The following is a 20,450-nucleotide window of genomic DNA, read 5'->3' on the forward strand; positions in this document are numbered from 1 at the left end:
ATAAAAATGAATCGAAGGTATACATTTTTTAATAGAGCATATAGTATATGTTTTCAACCAACCGGCATACACAGGAAAATATGAACTGTGTTCATGCATTATAGGTATGTGAATCCTTAGTAAATTTCAAAGGATATGATGTTCACTAAGACCTAGCTGTGCAAAAGCAGACTGTGTGGTATTGTCTATGCTGAAATTGTGAGCCAATTTATCTAATCTGCTGAACATGACATCTGAGGTCGGCTTACACAATACCTACAAGTTTGTATAAGGTTTAGAGAATTTATTTACTCCTAAATTTTGTGAATAAACTCAAAAGAGAATACTAATAAATTCATATAAATGTATATAGCTTTATTAAAATGTTTAGTATGAGAAAACAATATCTGCATATAATACATGTAATAACAAACATGTATGTCATTAATCAATAAATCAAAACTATTTATGTTAATAGACATGTTAGAAAAGTCGATACTACTGTTGGCACTCGTGTTGAATGGAAGATGAATACTATATGGTGTGGGGGTCATCTCCAAAAGTATAAATACTCTATCGGTTTTTATACGACTGCAAAAAATTTTTTGATATCACGTCGTCGGCGTCAGCGTCGCCCGAAGACATTTGGTTTCCGGACAATAACTTTAGTTTAAGTGTATGGATCTATATGAAATTTAACCAAAAGGTTCAATACCACAAAAGGAAGGTTGGGATTGTTTTTGGGGGTGATAGTCCCAATCGTTTAGGAATTAGGGGCCAAAAAAGGGGCCAAAACAAGCATTTTTCTAGTTTCAGGACAATAACTTGTGTATAAGTATTTTGATTGCTCTGAAATTAGGGGTCAAAAGGGTCTAAAACAAGCATTTTTCTAGTTTTCAGACAATAACTTGTGTTTTTTTTTTTTTAAGGGCCCCAATTTTTATTCTTCAAAAGAAAATTCTCTTCAAATATTATTTTTTTTTGGAGAGGGGGGAGGGGGGGTAAAAAAACAAATTTAAGGAGGGGGTCAATTTTTTTTCCCTCAAGATTAAAGAAATTGTCAATATTCCAAAGAAAAAAAATGGGGGTCACAATTTATTTTGCTAATTCTTTGTATATAGTCTGAAAACAGATTTACTAAGTATTGCGCAACAGCACAGTGTATTGCACAACAGCAAGAAATCTTCAATTGAATATAAATTCAAATCATACAACCAATTTCAAGTTCTTTGACACATTTATTCTGTGTCAGAAACCTATAATGTGTCAAATATTCAATCACAATCCAAATTCAGACCTGTATCAACCTTGAATATTGTGTCCATTTTTGCCCCAACTGTCCACTGTTCTGCGGTCGTATCCAGCTGCGCTCGGCGAAGCAGTTTATTATTACTTGTATGGGTGTGTTTGATAGCGATGAAATACGTTATTTAAGGTATGCAAGACATAATCAATCGAACATTTTTAAAAAAACCAAAATTAATTATTAAATGTGTATTTAAAATCAATTACGTGGCATATTGAAGATAATTATCATACATGTAATTGTAATTATTTGATTAAAAAATTGCAAAAATAATAAAACAATAAGGCAAATCTTTATTTTTTATGGAAAAAGGGGGAATGGTTCTTTTTTTTTACAGAATCAACAAATTATTGCAAAAAACTAAAGGAACAAGATTTTTGTCCTGCCTTAACTCCCAGTGGAAACAAACTATTGTTTTACTCTCAGTCTGGAACGATTTAAAAAAAAAACAACAGAATAAATCAATTTATTTTGCAAAATACAAGTCCCCCTTTTACACAAGATGAATGCTCGATGATTTATTTTAAAATGCAAATTTGGGATTTTGTGGTCACTTGCATAAGCATTGTATGATTGGGTAGCATTTGTTTAATACGAAAATAACTCAGTTTGTCTCTCGACAAGTCCAGCACACAATTCAACTATTTGATTTAGTTCGTTCCTTTGATGTCTCCATAAAGTTCCAAGGACCATGAATGTCTTTAAATTTCTTATTGCATGTTCAAAATAAACACAACACTCAAACATTTATTCTTTTATTTAATTTTTTACATTTCCTTTTTTCCCTCAGCGTTTTCCGTCTTAATTGATGTCTCTTATATGGTGTAAACAATTGGTGCACGGTTTGCATAAATTTTGTCAGCTAAGACTGCATAATTTGGAGGGAAATCTAACTCAAAGTTAGTCCCAATACTAGGCAAAATATTGAAGGGTGTTAGAGATTTATAAGTCCAACTGTGACCTTGACCTTTGATGTATGGCCTTTGACCTATGATCCTGAAAATCAATAAGGTTCTAGATATTCATATATGGACTAAGTATGTGCAAAGTTTGGTCAAAATCCCTGGAACGATGTTTAGTCCAGAGTGTTAACAAGGGTGTTAAAGAAATTATAAGTCCCACTGTGACCTTGAACTTTGACCTATATGAACTTGAAAATGAATAGGGTTCTAGGTATTCATAAGGGTCAAGTATATGCTAATGAAAGTCAAAATATGTTGAACTATGATGAGTCTAGAGTGTATACAAGGATGTTAAATAAATTACAAGCCCAACTGTGACCTTGACCTTTGACCTTGAAAATCAATAGGATTCTAGATATTCATAAGGACTAAGTATGTACCAAGTTTGGTCAAATTCCTGAAACTATGTTGAGTATATAGTATTAACAAAGGTGTGATGGACAGAATGACGGACAGACGGTACCGTTACAAGATCCCCTCCAACTTCTTTGGCGAGATGATAAAAACCATTGGAATCGGAAATGCAGACAAATGTCATTTTACACGATGACAATGGGGGCACGAAGGGTCGATTGATTTACATTAATGAAAGCCCGTTATATGGTATGAGATTGTAACTACGGGAAACAATGCCGTCTTGCATACGTTTTATTTCTAAAATCAAAATCATTAGAAAAGTAAACCGTTACATCTATTCAAAGACGCTTGATTATGATATATAGAAAAAAAAAAATCGTGGACCCCTTTTCTAGTCATATAACAGGTGACCTGGGGGGGGGGGGGGGCTATATTTTGTGTTTTTATTTGTTTTCTAGCATCTTCCGTTTACTACCAGTGTGCGTATTCGAAACTAACGACATTCACTGAATAAGAGGCACCTGTAGTGTGACAGGTTCATACAGAATATTGCGGGGTTAAACATGTTTGTGAGCGCTCAACCCTCTTCATAACCTTGGACAGTGGTGTAAGTTGTAACAGCACAACATAAGTACAAACTGCAGGGGCGGGTCCAGGTGAGGGCGTAATGGGCGTACGCCCCCCCTCCCTTTAAAAAAAAAAAACAAAAAAAACTATCGTAATCTTCTAATATTGTATTATACCGTTACATTAGAGTGCATTTCACAATTATTTTATGTTTTTTAGCAAAAAAAAGGTCCAAAAAAGTTTTTATTCTACGTTCCCTCTTTCAAATATCCTAGAAACGCCCCTGAACTGTAAAAATCATTTGGATATGGCTTGACTCATTATATTGACAGGAAGCACAAAAAAACAACTAACATACAGACAAAAGACGCAAAGTACCAATATTAGAGTACTCGCAGTTACTGAAAGCTAGCTCATAGTCAATAACAACGGTGTCCGTATGTATAAATGGAATTTGAGTTATTTATCAGTTGTTAATGACTTTGAGCTAGCTTTCAGTAAATGCGAGTTTTATTTTCTAATAAAAAAGTATGATTGAATTGTCATAGTTATTCAGTTCAGGATTAGCAATTCGAGATAACGGATTATCAATCTGAGATCACAGATTAGCAATCCGTGATCATGGATAAGCAATTCGAGATCACGGATTAAGATCACGGATTAATTATTTTTTTATGCGTCCCTTTATGGCTTCCGTGGTTATACGACTACATCCTTTTACCATTTGTTTAATCTTTTTTGGTTCTTAAAAATAAATTGGATCTTCTCCTGCGTACTTTAATAAATATAATTGTTTAAGATTAATCTCAGCGGTATCAAACACTTGTACTTTTTGAGATGGTTCCCACATCATATTGTATTCATCTTCCATCCAACACGAGCGCCAGCAGTAGTATCGACTTTTCTATAAACACGTCTATGAGCAATGCGATAGAATCAACGGAAATATTTACGTTAATAATTGCATAAAAATTATGTACTTTTGATGTGTAAGTATTGATAAAATATTTAAAAAAATAGACATTAGGGACACGAACTCATTAATTTCTGGAGTCTACCAAATAAATGCAAACACCCAAGGAGGTTATATCGTTGTTACTGTTCTATAATTGCTGGTTAATGATTTGATGCAGTGGCGGATCCAGGGGGGGGGGGGGCACTGACTGCCATAAGAGGGGGATGCTTCAATGATTCCCTTATCAACCAAATTTTTCCCACAAAAGGGCCCCCCCCTAAATCCTCCTCTGTGATGTACATCCTTGACTAAACTAAATATGTATAAAATGATAATTTTGTGACATCTCATTTTTCGCGGTTTTGTAAATTACAAAATGAATAAGTCTTCTACTTGTGAATTAGTATGTCTGGGGTTATATTTTTTAGTATCTTTATGGGTCACACAGAAAGCAAAATCAGGCCAAAATAAAGATAACTTGAATAGGTGGTATTCATGCATACCCTATTTTAATTGCCTTTCTCAATGTTTTAGTGACACTTTTGGTAGTGATTTTCAAAATTATCATCAATAATTCTATACATTCTACTCTCAAGGTAAAAATAAATCTGAAAAATCAATAAAACTCATACCTACCCAAAACATTGAAAGACTGGAAATATTTAACACATAAATTATTTGTTTAGCCTTATACCTTTGCAATGTTTATCATAGCTTGAATCCCTTCATCAACACTGTGAATAGCTATCATCTGTAGTTTGGTATCTAAAAATCTTTAAAAGAAAAATTTGTTGTGCATATATATTGAACTCAGATCGACTTTGATGCCATAACACACTGTAAGATTCCCAAAATTAATTTTATTGCTATGAAGTCATAGATGTTCCGCAAATTTTCAAAAAATGTCATAAGGACCATACGAGCTACGGTTCCGCAGATAGACCTCTTAATTTCTAAACCATAAACTACATCTTATGCCCAAGATTTTAAAAAGCTTGAATTGAATTATTTGATTGATTGATTATTGGAATTCTGCTTACATTCCATTGTCATATATATAGCCGGGTAAAATGGCGTTCCGGCTAAATGGAAATCAAGAAGGAATATTTCGCTCCTTAAACTTTTATTTTAGCAGTCCGGCAAGACCGAACAACAAACTCCAAACCAAATGTAAAGTAACATACAAACAATAACAATATATATAAGCACAAGCAATTAAAGGATTAAGATGATTAACCGTTATGCCAAATAGAAATAACAATAGTTTAGAAGAGTAATTAATGTCCGACACGTCTAAGTAAATTATTGTCTAAACTGTTACAGAGAATAAATAATTAAATGAATAGAGTAAATGAATTTAAGTTCTTTGTCCAAGATTATGACACATAATCCGTGTAAAACACTTATGCCTAAATTTACGACAAAGTTCAGAATAATAAAATAAATGCAAAACCTAAATATACATTAAAACAATTGAATAAATAAAATGTTGTTTAAAACTAATTTCACACTGCACAGTCCAAATAGTCCGGTCATATATTCCCTCGGCCCCTGAAGACACGATCCGGGTCTTAATGTTCATCTAAAATTGTTCCGAAAGTTTCTTCTGTGATTGTGGCGTCCTCTGTAACGATAGTTTTGGTTTGGATGATTATCTTCTCTTGTATTATTTCGAAAATTGTCCAATTCGTCTTCTAGTTTAGTGATTCGATCCCGCATATGTTCTTTGTCGCGTTGTAATTGGTATTGCTGGTCGATTGCTTCGCATCTTTGATCGTAAATCCGAAAATTAGCTTCTTCAAGATCCGTAATGCGTTCCCGTAATTTTTCCATATCTTTTTGGCCATCTGCGCCTTGTTTTTGAAGTTTTTCTAGATTGCTAACAACACTGGTATGCTTTTGATTTAACTCTTTAAACTTCTTCTCATAGTGTACGCTATTGATTTTAAATCTTACTCTCTCTGAATTCACTCGGTCATGCCTGAGTCTTACGTTATCTATGAATTCCTTGTTATATTCTAAGGTTGGAAAGAAGTCCATCAGTTCAATAGTATTGAGTTCCGCACAAGGAAAAATTGACATAGCTTTCTGTTCTTTGAATTTTCTCATTCTTTCTGCGTCACGACGTAACTTGGATTTCGATTTAACCTTAACAACTTTCACGTCCGGTTGTCTGTGAAAATTACACATTCTGGCGTAATGTCCAAAACTTCTGCACTTATAGCAAAATGACGTTTTTGCTATACATTGTCTAAAATGAAATTGATTGTTTACAGTTTTTCCACAAAACTTACATAAGTAGTTGTCCATATGTTGAAAATTTCTTGTCTGAAAGGTAGTTCCATGATCAGACATCTGGTATCTCCAGTCTCGGCCAAAATTTCTGGATCTCCGCGTATCCATTTTTCTGTTTGCTGGGGGGGGGGGGGGGTCAGCTTCACAGGTAGAGTAAGGTATCCGAAAGATGCGTTGCCCGGGTCCTCCACCAGATATAGTCGGGTAAAATGGCGTTCCGGCTAAATGGAAATCAAGAAGGAATATTTCGCTCCTTAAACTTTTATTTTAGCAGTCCGGCAAGACCGAACAACAAACTCCAAACCAAATGTAAAGTAACATACAGACAATAACAATATATATAAGCACAAGCAATTAAAGGATTAAGATGATTAACCGTTATGCCAAATAGAAATAACAATAGTTTAGAAGAGTAATTAATGTCCGACACGTCTAAGTAAATTATTGTCTAAACTGTTACAGAGAATAAATAATCAAATGAATAGAGTAAATGAATTTAAGTTCTTTTTCCAAGATTATGACACATAATCCGTGTAAAACACTTATGCCTAAATTTACGACAAAGTTCAGAATAATAAAATAAATGCAAAACCTAAATATACATTAAAACAATTGAATAAATAAAATGTTGTTTAAAACTAATTTCACACTGCACAGTCCAAATAGTCCGGTCATATATACATGATATACAAACGTATTCAGGTTGACAACACGCTGAGGCGGATTTTAATGTGTTAGTCAGCCACAAGGTAGCAGTCTAATATCACTGCACTTATACAAAGAACACATTTTTTTACTGCGAGTGTCTTTGCCGGAGAAACCGCCTCGGTTGTTTCGTGGTAGCATGTTCGCCATAAGTGCGGGAGGTCGTGGGTTCAAACCCCGGTCGGGTCAAACCAAAGACTTAAAAATTGGTATTTGCTGCTTCTCCGCTAAGCACGCGGCATTAAGGAGTAAGAGCAGAGACTGGTCGGCTCGGAGTCAGAATAATGTGTCCGGGTTAGGTGACATGTCTTATTCTTCTTCTTCTTCTTCTTCTTAATCATCATCATCATCAAGTTTCAAAGTCTTTGGTTTGACATCATCATCAAGTTTCAAAGTCTTTGGTTTGACATCATCATCAAGTTTCAAAGTCTTTGGTTTGACCCAGACGGGAATCGAGCACACGTCATCCTGCATTCGAAGCGTTGACTTGGAGCGTTGATACTTTGTATTGATACGAAACAGTCGTTACAAAATTTACAAAACCTATAAAAAAGGAAGTTAAACACTGGGAATATTAGCACCAAAAATGAGAAAAATTAATGGGGAATGTGTCCATGGGACACAGACTGGCCATGGACACAGATGATGCCCCCGCTTGCATATAACGTTATAAAGAACTGTAAAAATGACGCTATCCAAATATGTACTTGATCTGAGTTTTGTGGTAATAAGCATTGTTTATAAGTTTCGTAACATTTAGTTGAGGCAAACTTAAGTTAGAGAGCAGAAACGAATATTTCAGCAACTTTTCCATTGGAAAGGGACATAACTCTTGAACGGTAAAAGTGACGCCACCAAAATTCAAACTTGATCTGTGTTTTGTGGTAATAGGCATTGTGTATAAGTTTCATAACATTTGGTTGAGGCAAACTAAAGTTGGAGAACGGAAACGAAAAATTCAGCAATTTTCCCATTTGTAAAGGGGCATGACTCTAGAACAGTCAAAGTGACGCCACCAAAATTCAAACTTGATCTGTGTTTTGTGGTAATAAGCATTGTGTATAAGTTTCATAACATTTGGTTATGGCAAACTAAAGTTAGAGAACGGAAACCAATTTTGGGACGTACAGACGGACGGACGGATGGACGTACAGACGGACAAGGGTAAAACTTAATGCCCCCTCCGCTACGGCGGGTGCATAAAAAAGAGAAAAAAACGACAAATTTTAACAAAACTGACGACAAATGGAATGACATAATGTAGGTCGACTGGAGCAACTTTTATCTGTACAAAATGTCAATGTCCGTACAATCTGATATCTCGTTGTAATTTACCCCATTTTATATACTTTGTTTAGTTGCTTCTCTCGGGATATATTTAGGCAGAATAAAACAAAGACAAAGATTCATACAGAACAGGAAATAAATGTTTAATATATCTTTAAAATTGGGCATAATGGATACATTTAGGGGAGACTTCGACGGGACTTCATTCTGATAATAATTGATATTGATATTGGACGAGTATTAGAGCTAATTTCCTAAGGCTTGTAGAGAAAGACTTTGGTTTGCTTGCTTGCTTTGTTTGTATATGAACTTTTGCTCAAGCCTTGTAATTCAGACTGACATCTGCAAATTACAATATATTATAAACATACCCAAGAATGAAGGACAATAATGGCCGATTACCCTTATCAGCGACACCCGGGTGCAATGTTTTTAATGATGTTCGATTAACATAGAAAGTAATGGGAAAATAAATTGGTACCCTTCATTAATTCTTCATATTATTTTTATTAATCATCTGAATTCTTATTAACACATACGACCGAATTCTACATAGATTTACCTTTCTGGTGCTATTAAAAAATCTAGTTTATCTTATCTCATTGTTAGGTCTCCGATTTTTTGAAATTTCATTATCTAAATTCCCTTACTCACATCAGTAAATATCGATAAATCACCTCAAAAGAAACGAGACAGCAGTAACTAAAAAAATTGAAGCACACTTAATATGCGGAGGAAATACTATTAACACATACTGTTGAATACTCCTGTCAATAAGCTATATTTTGATGTCAGAAAAGTCAGTTTAAATTAAGAAATTCTTAGGTCTCCGGCGTTTTGAAAAGTTGTCTTTGAAAAAAAAAACCCAACACAAATGTAATATACGAAAACAACGTTACGGTACATTAGCGAGATCATACTGTTATACATGTAAACTAAATTCCGGTTATTCTTAAATAAATGAAATAATACATAATAAGTTCAAATTCAAAGTATTCACTGTGGCTATTTTTTATTGTTCAAATAGAAACGATAAATATTGAATACAAAATAAAAATTTATTTAATTATATTAAGGTGGTACCCAACACCTTGACTAATATTAATTTGGCTCGTTTAATTTTCATAAAATTTTGACAAAATGTTTACTTTGACCCTTTGACAAAAATATAAAAATTTCAAAAAATTTGAACCAACCACTTTATCAGAAAAATTTCATTGGTTATATAGCAGTTTGACAAACACTAATTTTGATCATTGAGAAGCTTAATATTTCCTTAACAATACAACGTAATTAAAACGTTTAGCTGATTTTTACAGAGTTATCTCCCTGTAGTGTTAGGTACCACCTTAAATTGTATTCGTCGGGATAGCTCATCGGTTCAAAGGACATAATGGAGTTTTACTATAAGGGTTCTTGTTCATGATAGTTCATAGTTCGTATAATTTCATATAATAGAAACTATAAAGATATTTTTTATTCATATTTGGTGAAACGTATTTAATGATAAATGATAAAGTATACATTCACATTTAAATAATAATAAACGATTCGCTGTTTAATAAATTTTTTTCACCCGTAAAACATTTTTCCGTCATTTGTATTTCGATAATATTTAAAGAAAATGAAAAGGTGGTATATTAAAAAAGTTCGAAATTGATATATTGTCAAATGAATTTTATTATCAGCAGGCACCCTGTCGCTTGATTGCCTTTCCTATCTCCAATTACGATGTCTTATATATGCTCAACAGGATGCCACTATTTGTTTTATTAAATTGAATCTGATACAATACAACTTGTGTTAATTGGTGACATATGTACATGTTATGAATGTATGCACGGTTTGTTGTGGAAGTATCATCCTGTAATGACATTACATCAATGTGGTGGAACTATTAAAACAAATTTGAGAACTCGAAAACTAATGCAAAAAATATTTCAAATCACTCTTTTTTAGGGAATCGTGTTCCTCGCTCTTTGGTTTGACCATGGAAGTAAATTGATTAGTGTTATCTTTGTATAGATAGTTTAATTTGCTGCTTTAATATTTTTATTTCTTCTTTTAATTTGTCATTTTCTATATATATGTTTTTTTTTAATTACCTAATGGTGCAATACAAAACACATGTAAGTTGTCTCTCGGTCATTTTAGAAATACACTGTTCAAAATGTTCTTGTGTGAAAAAATGTAACGCTTACAACACATTGAATGTTGGTTTCTGTTATAATGATGAATGTGTTGTCATTGTAAATGAATATTAAAAAGCCGATTGCTGAAGACCTGGTGACAAGTTTTAATCTTATGCACAGCAAAAGAGGCCCTTCTTAATATTTATCAATTTAGTTTTGTCCGACGAATTTGTGTCCCTGATTTTTTTTATTTTAAATTTTCGATCTTTCTTGCTGCTTGGAAAAAAATCTCAAACAAGAAAAATGTTTCCCCAAGTTTTTATAATCAAAATTGGCGATTTATTTATCAAAGACAAACTATGAATCGCATAAATGAGCTTTGATTTAGGGACGACATTAAAAATTCAATGTAGGATAAAAAAACTTTATTCAAATAGTTTTTGGGGGGGTGGTAAAAATTGCTGCAAGTTTTGTTTATTTGACATCGTTTTTACTTATATCTGTATCTGTATTGGTCAATCAATTTTTCCCAAATTAAGTTAAGAGGGGGTGGGGGTCAGTGAAAAAACTACGTGAATTAAGTTTGTTTATCCTACATTGAACTTTTGATGTCGTCCCTTATTGTCATGTGAATTTTTATTCGTGACTTAATTCAGGCAAATTTTATACCTTTGTTGCACTGTTGAAAATAAGGACAGATGGACATCAGATATAAATACTGTTAGTATCAAATCGCACTGATAGCAGTTAGAAAATTTTAGATGGGTGAAAATAAGTTGAAATATGAAAGAAAACTTTCAAATAAGAATTTCTCCTAAACACACATAAAAAGGGAGACCCACTATAAAAGCGCTTGCGAACTAATTAACTCGCTTGATGATGATGTCTTTAGTTATTACAATTGATAAATCTTCACTTATCAATCAGAGAGAGAGCTCAATATCAATAAAAATATATTTTAACTGTTGAATGACTTATTCTTCAATTATTTAGTCTAAGAATTTATATCTTTAATTTTCACCAATTGTCTAAATTTGATTTATTGAACCTTTTTGTCTGCTTACGCCTTACCTAACTAAAGATGATTGAGATATGTTTAGCCGTTTTTACATAAAACATTTAAAAAATGAAAAACATCTAGCTTGTAAGTTATTTCTTCAAAAGCATATATAGTATCATTTTAAAGCACACTTATTTGTCCAAGGCATAAATGAATGATTGTACTGAAATGAATGAATGTATATAGCCTATTGTTAGAAAGCAGGACAAACTTGTGTTTGCTGGTGTTAATATGTTTATACAGCTGATATTATGCCATATAATTATTTCATTACTAATGGTGATTAAACTGCAATAAGCTACGGTCCGGTACCAATTTCGTCGTCAGCTCTGTTTAAAATTTTAAATTTCTTGGTAACAAGGATGTCATATAACCTCCTAGATGGTATTTTTAAAGATATATAAAAAAATCAAAACTCATGAGATACGTTTTATGACTGTTTGTTAAAAAATGTCATTCAAGATCAGTTAACAAAAATTATGGATTTTTCCCTAATTTTTCAAAATGATTTCCCCTTCGTACATTGATTTATAATCTCGACGAGGTATTGATCTAAATATCATAGTCCTTTTAAAAACCACTAACTCAAGTATCGTAATTTATAACTCCCGTGAAGACGCTAATTAATTTTTATCAGAGACATGTCTCTGTTGTATTTAACAAGATTAGTAAATGCAACGACATCTATTGGAAGGAGTTAAGAGTTATCGTTAATTATCTACTGTCCAAAATAAACAGATTGGGTTATCTCGCTTGGAAATGTGACATATTCTTGCACATGTCACCGGAGTTAAACCTGTATACATTATACTTAAATTTGATTGGATGTTATCCTGTCTCCCAATTGTACATGTAAACATAACATGGCAATACAAGTTTTACTCCGCCTATTTATATTGTCTGCAGATGTCGTCTTAATTACAATGCTTGAGCAAACGGTTATTCAAACAAAGAAAGCAAGCCAGCCAAAGTCTCACTCTACAAGCATTAGGAAATTAGCTCTAAAGACTATTTCGGACATAGATTTTAGACTTCACTGTCAGATCGGATTTCGATTTGAGAAACGGACGGACGTCGATTAAAAACCGAACGTCGGTCTGAGTCTATAGTAACATCATATATTCTATATATATTACCCTAATACCGTCAATGATTTGATAAAATACAGATACAAATTATGTACATGTATACAGATGGCTTATTCAATTACTTAAAGGAATGGCTAATACAGTAGAGAAAATTATCCAAATCAGCTAAAACTTAGTTGGTCGTGGGGTCATGGCATTAAAGGTGGAAGATGCAATGGTTTGAAATTTACATAGCAACATGTTTATTGTCCGAAAATGGATAAGCTGACTCTTTTAAAAAGATATTTTAGTCTAAACTAATAACTTTCATATTTGGGAATATTACTTTTTTTGTACTTTTTTGTACTTTTATATCCTTTATTAGACCGGGACAGCGGAAAGTAATGAAAAAAAAATCATTCTACTCTTTATTTTAACCCAAATTAAGTATCTTACAGTGTTAGTGTGCCGAATCAAATAAAATATAAAATACAAAAATGTGTATAAAAATATATTTTTTTATTTATGGTAGAAATGAGACCTTGTTGCATTGACAGTTCAGTATAACATGAGAAATAATTAATAACTTCGGACCAAATGGCAGTTTTATCAGAATGGACCCAATAAACATCTCATCGGTCCATATACTTTATGGAGTGATGACTCGCTCCCGGTTCTCTAAATTGCATATGGCATATGGTCCTCAATGCCATGAATTATTTGTAAATAATATTTGTATTCGAAGAATAAATTAGAAAACCATTGTAACTCACTTTGTTTGTATCTCCGAACAAATTCTCATCTCACGTTCACTGTGCAAAGACGCCAACATTAGAATATAACCTCTGGCATGAAGTTGTGTAAATTTTTCAGTCCTGTTGATAACAAGATGATAGCTGTACATTATGGTTTTTGGTTCAAAATCAGATACTCTCATAGTATATGCACTAGATTTTGTGTTTTCATCCATGTTCATTACACTTCATATGTTTATATAAGATAACTGTTATCATAAGTTTCGGCGTTAATTCATTATTCTTTTGGAGGGGGCCTCTTTTGGACAATGGCAATTTCAAACACTGGCGCAATCACACGGTTTGAAAAGTTGTCTCATTGGCAATTATACCACATCTCCTTATTTTCATATGATAGAAATACCGGTTAATGAATTTCTCAATTCAGATAGAGTCCATGTTCCCAAGCATGTTCCTTAAGCAGTTAGGGGTGTAGCCACGAAAGAATGGAAGCAATTACATGTAGTATAAGGGTTCGTTGCAACATCAGGTGCAAGTCGATTAAGATAAGCAATTACGATAATGGAAGCAATTAAGATAAGAATTCGGTGAATCGTACAAATCTAATCAAGGACAAACGTCTTCTAGAGATTACTGGGGCAAAGGTCTCCTTTTTCAGTTTCTTTATCAAATCCTGTATTGATAATAGAAGCAAAACGAGACGATACAAAAAAAGGGAACTAATTAAAACACACAACACCTTGCAAAGAAGTAAAGAAGACGAAAAGACAAGCAGTTGTCCTCACTTAGAACTGATTCGAAGCCGAAGTGAACTGTGGTACTCCGACATGGCGAACAATTGAACAATTCCAATTACATATGTAACACCCGTATAAGTGTTGCTCTTGTTGTGTAAAAATTCAGCGGTAAAACGTATTCATAAATAAGGCTTAAACCGTGAAAGTATCAAAAGATAGTAACTAAACTGAAGTTGATTCTAATGTTTTATTTGTCATATTGAACGTTGTGTGATATGCACGTGGGCATTTGTCTGTTGCTTTATTATATATGATTTATTTGTGTTTTTTCAAAGATCAGCAGACTATTAGTTCAGTTGGGTAATATTAATTTATAATCGAAATAAAACCTTGTTATGAATGATAACAGCAGGGAAATTTTTACTTTGGTTTTTTATTGCTCGTGTTATAAAAGACCCTGTTTTGACCCCGTAGCCCCAAAACTGGAACAAGTCGCTTCGCTGCATATATATATATATATATATATATAGCATCTTTCATTTTTGGGTGTGGTAAACATTCTCTTGGCTGATTTACTTACGGTCCCATTTTTTTTTCTTCAGCTTTCAACTCTTTGTACTACGAACACGCCGCACCACAATAGGGCTAACCGATCATTGATTTCCCCCTACCAGTAATATAAAGCTATTGTTAGTATGATGTTGCTCAACTGACAGGTTTCAGTTCCGATGCTTTGGGATGTACAGATATCATTCATGTATTTATTCGATATATATTGGGATATTTTGTTATCATTGGCTTTACATACATATACAGTACATAATTTTCATCCGCAAACATTTGTTTATTGTATAGGTTTTACAGTCCACACAATTTTTGCCTATTTTTAGTTTCAGTTGCATAATCCATGTGCAATTTATTACAATGTTGCATGTCACAAAACCAAACTTGTCGTGATTCTATCGAACGACAGGACCATTTATATTAGATAATATATGACGTCGTATATATTATCTATAACTTGCGGTTTTACCTTTACGTTACGATATAACTTAAACAGTAAAGGTCAACCACATCATGGAAAGATGAAAAAAACATAGCGTAAAGGTGAAAACACATAGCGTTAAGGTAAAACCGCAAGTTATTGAGTACATATTACGTCATAAGACAGTCCTGGTGTTCAATGTTGTTCTTATGATTGTAATACCCGTAACATGCTGTGTTTTTTTAATCTTGACATACTTCTCTGGTACCAGTCAATGCAAGACATTCACACACGAGAACCATGCAGTTATCGTCATTTAAACGCGAGAAAGTAGATGTAGATACTCTTTCCAAATGGATTATGGATTACAAATCAGAGTTAAACAAGAGGCTGTCTGATTGACAGCAAACCGGATTTTCCTGCATGAAAATGATATCTTGAAAATCTGGACCCCCGAACAGGATCAAGTAAAAAATAAATGAACTTTTGTAGGGTTCAGAAATGGAAAGTATCACTTTTCGCTACTTAAAGGTCTTCAACTCAACAACGACATCAGCTAAAATCGTGAAAATCGAAGTTGACCTTCATTAGGTTACAGGAAACAACATATCTAAATTGAAAAGATTTCGTCAAAGCATTTTCAAGTTATTGCACGGACAACGCTCTAAGTATCACTGTTCGCTACTTTAAAGGTCTACAACTCAACAACGATAAAAGCTAAAGTCGTGAAAATCACTTTTCGCTGCTTAAAGGTCTACAACTCAACAATGATATCAGCTAAAATCGTGAAAATCGAAGTTGACCTTCATTAGGTTCAGGAAACAACATATCTAAATTCTAAAAGATTTCGTCAAAGCGTTTTTACATCAGATGACCGTGAGGGCATTCCGGTGTATTGCTGTCGCCTAGATTTCCATTACGTAACTTTCGTGTTGGGATTGTAACCGATCTATAAACATGATAAATACGCGGACATTATCGAGTGCAAAATAACATTCCTTATCGCTTGTTATAAATTCATTTTTTCAATGGATACTTCTTAAAATATTTTTTTTAGAACATAAATTAATAATATAAAAATGTTTTGTCGTTAGAAATATATATATAAGTAAAAAATCTTTAATATCTATGCACACGTACAGAAAATGTGTGTTAACGCATGCGGAAGCATATCTCAAGAACGTTTGCAATCTCCCATGCAGAGTTATCGGTCCTCGCTCTCTCTCAAGTTCATGCATGGGAGATTGAAAGTTTCGCTGGAAAATATGAATGCCTACTCAAATGCAATCTATTAGAAAAATCGAATTATTACAGAACTCAGAGTGTCCACCATGCACTTGCATTGCACTATTATTAATATAGTAGAATAGAATGATATACAAATGGATGAAAATTATATATACATGTAACTGTAATATACAAATATTACTATAATATATAACAACAAACCAGAGTATACTGATTTGTATCACTTCAATATCATATTTATTACGGTGAGGTTGAATTCCCTGTCATTTATTTATCATCCACGCATGAACTTGTCTAAGAAAAAAATTATATCTGTACATTAACCTCACTTTCAGGTATAGATATGTGATTTTTTTTTCTGAGACAAGTGCTTGTGACCATCCACAAGAACTTGCAGTCAACCGATGTTCAGTACTTCAGTACTTTGATTACGTTATTGCACGGGCAACGCTCTAAGTATCACTGTTCGCTACTTAAAGGTCTACAACCCAACAACGAAAAAAGCTAAAGTCGTGAAAATCGAACTTGCCCTTCATTTAGTCACAGGAAACAACATATCTAAATTTTAAAAGATTTCGTCAAAGCGTTTTTAAGTTATTGCACGGGCAACGCTCTAAGTATCACTTTTCGCTACTTAAAGGTCTACAACTCAGCAACGATAAAAGCTAAAATCGTGAAAATCGAACTTGACCTTCATTTAGTCACAGGAAACAACAACTATAAATTTGAAAAGATTTCGTCAAAGCGTTTTCAAGTTATTGCACGGACACTATTTTTTGACAATTCCTTTTGAAACTCAACATATACCCTCACGACACTTACCAAGGAGGAAATCCTAGATAATCATAGGTCTGTTTATTGTTATGAAGAACTGGAACTTCCTTCACTGTATTGGATACCTAAATTGCACCAAGTGTCCTTACAAACAACGTTATATTGTTGGGTCTTCAAAGTTATTGAGTTAGTCCTTCTTTGTTTTATAACCGTAAACAAAAGTATCTTGTCTTAGGGAGTGATAAATCGACTTTGTAAAAAAAAATCACTCTGATTCAAACAAATTAAAACATTCTCTGAAACTGACATTATCAAGATGCTTGATGTCTTGATTGACAACATATTTGTTACGTTTAGAGGACGTGTTTTTCAACAAACAATCGGAATTCCCATGGAAACCAACTGTGCTCCTCTTCTTTCCGACGTGTTCCTTTATTCATATGAGGCTGACTTCATACAGGAGCTTCTTAGGAAAAAAATAAAAGTTTGGTGACTATGTAGAACGCATCTATTCCATCAAACTTGATTGTTGGTTGCTTATCGTCCACTGGCAAATATTTCACGCATACTCAGGACGAGAACTAATTAACAATTAATACAATAAGTAGGTTCTGTAATAGAGGCCGTCCGGGTGTAGGTCGGGAAAATTTTAACTGCCACTGGAAAATGAGGATATGTTGGATAGGGACAGAAATTTTGTCTTGCAACAGGCCACCTAAGGACGCCTCGGAGAGTTGCTGCATATATGTTCTTAACGTGCAGAGAGCGTGGCTCTATCTCAACAAGAGGCATCGGATTTAACGTCCCCATTCTGACAGGACGTGGCAGTGTACTTGTTGTACATCCCGCAAAGCCAAACGGACGCCTCACTTTGGCACGGGTTTTACTGTCGGTCGGAAGAAGACCAAGAGTGACCATATTTTTATTCTCCAGTTACCCTTGGGGTCCATCAAACTTGAGATAAAGGATACAACAGATACAGCTAAGTCTTACTCATACCTTGACTTACATCTAGAAATTGACAATGAGGGTCGGTTGAAAACAAAACTTTACGACAAAAGAGGTGATTTCAGCTTCCAAATTGTGAACTATTAATTTCTATGTAGCAACATTCCAGCAGCGCATGCATACGGAGCACATATCTCTCAGTTGAGACGATATTCTAGGGCTTGTATTTCCTATCATAATTTCCTTGATAGAGGGTTGCTGCTCACAAGGAAACTATTAAAACAAGAGTTCCAAGTGGTGAAGTTGAAATCATCCCTTCGTAAATTTTAAGGACGCCATCACGAGTTGGTTGACCATTATGGAATATCTGTTTCACAGATAACGACGGATATGTTCCAATTGTCGTAACCCCAATCCCGTCCTCTTTTCCCCGAATGTGACCTTCCGAATTAGACCTATCACCGGGTTTGTACTTGCATGAGCAACACGACGGGTTCCATACGAGGAGCAGTATCTGATTACCCTTCCGAAGCACCTGAGATCACTACCGCGATTTTTGATGGGTTTCGAGTTGCACAGTCTTTAGTTTTCTATGTTTTTTTTGTGTACTGTTGTCTTTTAGTCTTTTGATTTTTTTGTCATAGCGTTTTCAGTTTATTTCGACTTATGAGTTTGAATGTCCCTTGGGTATCTTTCGCCTCTCTTTTACTAATTTAGCTAGAATTTTTACTTAATCGCGACATTAATCTCATATTGTTGCTATCTTGTTGCTAAAATAAAAGAAAATGTGTCAAATGAACCAAATCCATCTTCATTTAGCCCATTCATTCGGAATGTCTTCTTCTTTGTCTAAATCTGAACAAAGATATTGCTTTGTCTCAAAACGGTTAGTTTTCCGAAATCGATAACGTCATATGGCGATTTCCCTGAACGTGTATTTTCCCACGCTATCGGTGATTATGTTAACATCCTCAAACCTAAAATATACATTCAAAATACTTACAGTTGAAGAACGTCATGCTTTACGTCAAACTGGCCAATAGTGCAACTACTTAAAGATATTACCAGGAAAGCGACACCAGACTTTGGAAATATAACTGAATTTTCTATGGTACAGTTTGATCCTGCAATAAAGATACACAATAACTAATGGTTTCAAACTAATAAGAATATATTTCAATAGGTCCAGAGAATATTAAGTTCCATGTCCGAAAAGGTTTTTTAATGACAGTGAAAACCAAAGGTTAGTACTCAGCCCTAATATAATCGTTAAACTTGGTTTACAAATAAATTTAACTCACGTAATTTGTCTCTTCAGAAACGATTTCGATATTTTCGATTTTTACGTTCTGTTGACAGTTTCCGTCTATTTGAAGAAAATTTCCTTGTTTAGTTTCATCATCTCCTGTCCCTTGTCCTATCAATTTCATCTTTCCGCACATAAATTGGAAAAATAAAAACTGGGATGTACATTTTTTAAATAGAGGACGTGACATTTCAAAAACTCATAAGTAAAAGAGAAAATGACAACACCGTGGCAAAAAACGAAAACGACAAAAATACATACAAGTTTACAGAACTCTACATAGAAAACTAAAGACTTAGGAACACAAACCCCACAATCACCGGTGTTATCTCAGGTGCACCGGATGGATAGCACATCATGTTCCACATGTGATATCCGTCATGTTGCTCAAATACCACTTCGATAATAAGTCTAATTCTGTAATGTCACTATCGAGGAAAAGAGGACGGGATTGTAGTTATGACATTTGGGACATGTATGTGGTCATCTGGTTATATTCCATGATGGTCAACCAACTCGTGGTGGTGTTTGTTAAACTTTTGAAGGGATGACTTCAATTTTAGCACATTAGAAGCATTCGATAGAATGCTTCTTTGGAAGCAGCAGCAGTCCTTTATCAAGGAAATCATGATATGCAAGCTCTTGGAATATCTATCAACTGGAAGATATATACTCCATATGCATAATTTGCTGGAATGTTGCTATGTATAGAAATGTTAAGTTCACAACATGTGACATGCGTTCAACGTAGTCACAGAACTTCATCTATATAGCGGAGCGTAAAGTTAAAATATAATGCTTGCTTCTATTTATTCCGCTTCCCTAGAACTTCGTGTGAGTCTATTTCATATGAACAAAGGATCAATTCGGTAAGAACAGGAGCACAGTTAGTTCCCATAGGAAAGACGATTGTTTGTTGAAAAACACGTCCTCCAAAAACGCAACAAATATGTTGCCAATCAAAAATAAAGCATCTTGACTATGTCAGTTTCAGAGAATATTTTGTTTTCATCCGTTTTTTTACA

At 33.9% G+C, this 20,450-nt stretch overlaps 1 long non-coding RNA gene across 1 annotated transcript; it reads right to left on the reverse strand.

Moving 5' to 3' along the window:
* Positions 1-139: 139 nt before the first annotated feature.
* On the reverse strand, positions 140-19,238 carry LOC127730127 (uncharacterized). The gene is made up of 4 exons (XR_007994970.1): positions 19,123-19,238; positions 13,446-13,547; positions 4,821-4,899; positions 140-255 (listed from the first exon to the last, which is right to left on the reverse strand). It is a non-coding gene; the product is annotated as an uncharacterized LOC127730127 (long non-coding RNA).
* Positions 19,239-20,450: the final 1,212 nt, after the last annotated feature.

This window comes from Mytilus californianus, unplaced genomic scaffold (assembly GCF_021869535.1).
Source record: "Mytilus californianus isolate M0D057914Y unplaced genomic scaffold, xbMytCali1.0.p SCAF_2, whole genome shotgun sequence".
NCBI classification, from domain to species: Eukaryota; Metazoa; Mollusca; class Bivalvia; order Mytilida; family Mytilidae; genus Mytilus; species Mytilus californianus.